Genomic DNA, 5,427 nt, shown 5'->3' on the forward strand with positions numbered 1-5,427 from the left:
AAACATTCAGCTCTCATAAAAGTAATGAAGCATGAAATTGGAGAAGAGCAGTAATTAGGCATGAAAATTGAGAAGTGTTTTGCAACTTACTTTTTGGCCAGGAATCATAGTTACGATACGAGCTGACATTACATCAGGCTCACAAAGAAAGCAATAAAGGACAAGAAATTTCTTCTCAAGTCATAACAATGTCTAACCCTTGTGAGACAGACAGAGACACGGTAGAAATATGGTGATAGAAACATCTCAGGTAATGTGGTAGCTGGAATCATAAGAACACAGATGGAAATTCAATGTGTATACGTTATTTTGCAAAACAGTTTCCAAAATGAAGCTGAGTGGTACTTCAATGCCTTAATGTGATGCACGCATCTCATTCCATTCAAAGTGTCTTTAGTTTTTAGTTTGTGTGTTTTTTTTAAACACCAGTCAAGTTATGTCTCCAAATTCTCCTTTGTGCCTTTTTTAAAAAATGAAATGCAAACAAGAAAATCAGTGCATAAGTTTCAGATAAGATGAAAACAAACAAACAAAAAGAAGTCTTTAAGAACAGAAGTTTTCAATTTCTTCTTTCAACTTGCTTAGGAGTTTATGAAGTAGAGTTCCAAAATATTCAAGAGCAATAAAAATTTACTTTCCACTTATTTGCTTGTTAATTTAGATGAGATCTTTACTCCCCACTCACTAACTAGGAAGCTTCTTGGAGAAAGTAGGCTTAAGCCTTTGTTTTCATTTTTTTCATTACTTTCAGAACAAATTTATTACCTTTTTAAAGAAATTAATGAGAACGGACATACCAGACAATGTGTTCCTGGCTTAACAAGCCTACAGACAGAAAACTTGAGAAGGTGCTCATCAGTGGAAGCTTGCTACTCAGCACCTGATCAGCAGAGAGATGCATCAAAGCCATGGGAGAATGATGAACAAAATCTTAAAATGAGAGGACAGTTGAGCCAAATCTCTGTTTCACAGTAACCACAAAGCTGGGGGTAAGGGAGGACCTGTAGAAATGCCCTTCTCCACCTCACGTGGCTTTCCCAGCTAACGCCTGGAAGAGGAGTACAGTACCAAAGTCCCACTCCTCCTCTCTTTGCCAGGGGTTTGAGGAAAATAACAGAGATCCTTTTTGTACCAGCTAGGAAATTGACAGAGTATTTCTCCTTTGCCAAGGAAAATGAAGGGTACTGCTAGGGTACTAGACATCCACCAACCAAAAGCTGGTAACAGAAATTTCATTGGGATTCAAGCTCTTAACTATCCCTGCTCCTTGTGAGGCACTTAGAAATAACTCTAAACTGTACATGAACGGCTTGGGAAATCATTTAAAAATAACTAGCATTTATTATAAGTAGATTTCCTATGTACACATGTGTTTCAAAATAGAAGTCAGGCTGTGCAGTAGGGAATTTTCTGGCCTTCCACCCCTGGAGAGCCAGTCTGATTGCAGACTGTTCCACCTGGGCAAGGGAGTTTTTAAGCTCCGCTTCGTTTCCTAGGCTGTTCCTGTCTAACCTTCACAAAAAGAGGCTCAGTTCAGTACACGTTACAGAGACTAAGCTTCAAGATAGGACAGGAGGTTTAGCAGACTTCTGACTTAAAATGCAGAGCCAGAGGACTTTGTTTATTTCTGCTTCTGCCAGGGTTTATTCTGGCTCTGCAGCCTGCAACAGAGCATTCTGTGATTTTACAGAAAGATGAATCAGTGTCAAATATTTGGTATTTTTTATTACTAAAGAGAAATGAAATGCTATTAATAACTTGTTTGTCAACACACACTATGGTGATTAGCCAAAAAACGACTTCCTTCCATCGAGGCAGGGATGCACTGGTAAAGAAAAGGGAAGCTGACACCCAATATTCTGACATGGATTTGATTGTCCAAAACTAGTGAGGTGGCATAGCATGCAACAATGAGTTTGCACATCTTGCTGCTATTCTGATGCCTAATTTGTGACCCCACTTCATGGATCTTGAAGAAATGAGTGATAGGAGTAACATCAACACAGCTGGGATTCTTTTTTCTGGTTCAGTAAAAATAATTAGATGTGGAGTTGCGCACTTTTAGATTGCATTGAGTAGAAATATAACATTTGGCACAAATATCAAATGAAATGCTAATCTACAGACAGCAAAAGTCTGCTTCAAACATTATGGTTAGTCACACTACAAAGCAATCAGTGAAGGCTACTCTGTGCATAAATTCACAGCACAGCCATGAAATTCAGAAGACACGCATTTGCAGGTTAGCAAAGCTTTAACAGCCATGATCTTATACTATAATGAAACAAGAAGTAGTAAAATAAATTGTTTTCTTAAATGGACGCTTCAACAGCGCAATAAAATAAAACTAAAAATATGTCACTACTATGTATTTACAAAAATCCATTTTCATAGCTAGAACTATTATGAAAGCCAAAATAACAAGCAGAGTTATACCTGGGTATGTTGTTTGAAATGTGTACTGTCATTAACTTGGGAGATTCATCTTACTCTGTTTCATATGATTTCATTACAATGAACTTTTAATTTCAAGATCTGCCTATTTAAAAGCTGCTCAGTATTTTTAGCAAAGCCTGTGCCGTGACAATATTCTTCTGGGTAAGATCCTTTAAACCCAACAGAGGGGAAGAAAGCAGCCTTTATTTCACTTCTAGGATATACCTCTAATACATGGAAAAAGGCTTTTGCTTCAGCCCAGCTCAGCTGATCATCTTAGCCCAGTGTGAAAAACAACAGAAGACCTTCAGAGAGATAAAAATGTATACACGTTCTGTAAATGGGTGAAAGGCTTTCTTAAAAGCAGCCACTGAAAGGAAACTAGGAAACAGCCTTATGTCACATGTATCAATCAATATAATATTGCCTTTTGAGAGAGAGAGAGAATTATAGGAAAAAGAGAGTGCACAGGCTTAAAGCTGAACCAGCGACACATCAATAAAACAGGATCTAGCAGTTGCCATCTGAACAGCAGCACCTTGGAGAGCAAGTCACTCTTCCATTAAACAAGGTAGGAAATAAAAAATGAAAATCTTTAAGCCATAGCTCGGTCTCACCTGGGCATATAACTTCCACTGCAGTTAAGAGCAATTACCTGCCTAGTAAAAGGTTATGCCTGCCCTCCACCTACATGTATATATTAAGTTGGGAAAGGGTGCAAAAGCAGATCTCAATATAGTGAAGAGACAAGAACAAACCTGATGGACACTTAAGCCATCTGAAGCTGTTTTCACCAACTAACAGCTGTCCCCAGATGATCAGATAACCACCCCGTAGTTACTTCACCAGCAGTCAGAACACATAGCAGGATTTAAATGGGATTTATGAAATAACAAAAATAAAGTAAGTTTAAATATTAAGATCTAACCCAATAACTTACTATCAAGAATTTGGAAGACACATCTCAAATGAACCAGTTATTATACAAGTATCTATTTTTTGGCACTGGAAACTGAGAGTCTGAACATGGGTTTAATCTGATACAGAAATTCTTACATTTCTTGTTCCTTTTCTATCAAAGAGGACTGCATGACTCATTATTTGAGGTTGCCAGTACTCAAGAAAAATTAAAAGGCAAATTGCACAAGAAGAAACTCTTAAAATGAGTCCATCTAACATGCTATACATTCCCAGCAACAGAGACATTACAGGATTCACTAGGAAAAGAAGGGGTGAAGGGGAAGGTACCAAACACTGGAGTGTTTTCACTCAACACCAGTATCGGAGAGGAAGGAAAAAGAAACTGAAGTACTAAACAGCGATAAATTCTGACGTTGAACGCATAATGAAACCTGGGAGGATGAACCATGGAAGCAGAGCATCAGTATATTGAATGCACATATTGAACCGTGTCAGAACATATCAGAGCATATACACTGGTCACAAGCAATGAGAGGTTTTTTCAAAACTTTAAAATATACAAAATATTTTAGCCACCAAGATTGATATGTCCCTGAACTAAATACCTGCCTTACTCTATTTCTTTGAATGTGCCTATGTTCCTTAGCATAAGCTAACCTCTCCCCCAAGCTCATGGCAGCTGTCAAGCCACAAGCTTTCTGATATGGGTCTCTTCTCTCAGGTTGTTTGTTTTTTTTTGGAGACAGGTACTGCCATTTCTCTTGTTCCACTCACTGTTCAAAATATTTCAAAGGCCTTTCATATTGTTAGAGCATATTCTGGACAAGAACACAGTGCAAACCCTCACAACATACACTCCTATCTACTAGCAAGCCACGAATAAAGGGCAAATACCACAGAAGAAAATTCCAAGGCTAACTTTCAGAGTCCTCAGGGAACAAAACAAAACAAACAAAAAAACACCACACACTCAAGATATGAAGATATCTTAGTGAGAAGGACTTTCACTATACAGACGTTATCAGTAGACACAGATAAGGACGTTCAGCAAGTCAGAGGAGTAAGGGGTGGAAGCCGATTTTATCTTGACATATGCAGATAAACACATGACCCATAACATAAATTATATGAAAGAATAAAATGCAGATTCATGCCTATCTCACTGCTCTCTTGTCCACCAGACTCCCCTCTATGCAGGCTACGGGCAGTAGGAAAGGCAAACGCACAGAGTGAACCAAAGGAGGTAAATCCTCTACCATATGAAACAACAGCCATAAAAAAAAAAAAAAAAAAAAAAAAAAAAACTTTCCTAAAGTGTAGAAAACATGACACGTTACATCAAAATACATATTCTCCTCAGTTTTTATTCTTTCCAAGCTCTCTCACTGACTTACTATTGACTCATTCATGGGAAAAAAAAAAAAAAAAAAAAAAAGCAGCTCTGAGTTCTGCCTGATTAGAGCTGTAGATAGTGACCTTAGAGGCCAAACTTCAAGAGATGCTTGAGAACATTATACACGCACAATTAACTTTGGTAATAGCACACAGAAGTGGAAAACTCTAACAGCATGATAAGAAAGTGAGTGAACACAGACACCACCACTGCAAAACTCCCCCTCTCTTTTGGAGCAATATAAAAGGGGTACAGAAGTCAGAATAAAGCTGAATGAGCTGATGCAAGAAAATCAAAAAGAGCACAGAGCGTTTATTCACTAACACAACCAGCAGAAGGTGTCTGGAGCTGTCTTACAAAACACCGAGATTTCTATGAAAAGCAGAGGCATCATCAACTAATACAGCATTTCTCTCCCTCAGAACGAGAAACGTGCATGACATCGGTCCGAAGTTTTTCAAGCCATTTGAGTGAGTGCGTGCTGTGCTCTCAAGTAACTGCAGCTGAAACACTCTGCTGAAGGGCTGGGGGGACATTTCGCTGCAGTGAACTATTGCGTTACAAGTCAGACAAGTTGTGAAACACCAGCTCGAGAGGGAAATCTCCCTTGTGTTTGTTTACACAAAGCAGAATCACACACACAGTCAGAGCAGCGTGCTGCACAGCTCAGGAGAGCA

At 38.6% G+C, this 5,427-nt stretch overlaps 1 protein-coding gene across 7 annotated transcripts in view; it reads right to left on the minus strand.

The window, feature by feature from the left end:
- CFAP96 (cilia and flagella associated protein 96) overlaps positions 1–5,427 on the minus strand; it is a 90,714-nt gene that overhangs the window by 32,862 nt on the left and 52,425 nt on the right. The window lies entirely within an intron of this gene.

The sequence above is a fragment of the Anas platyrhynchos genome, chromosome 4 (assembly GCF_047663525.1).
Source record: "Anas platyrhynchos isolate ZD024472 breed Pekin duck chromosome 4, IASCAAS_PekinDuck_T2T, whole genome shotgun sequence".
Classification (NCBI taxonomy): domain Eukaryota; kingdom Metazoa; phylum Chordata; class Aves; order Anseriformes; family Anatidae; genus Anas; species Anas platyrhynchos.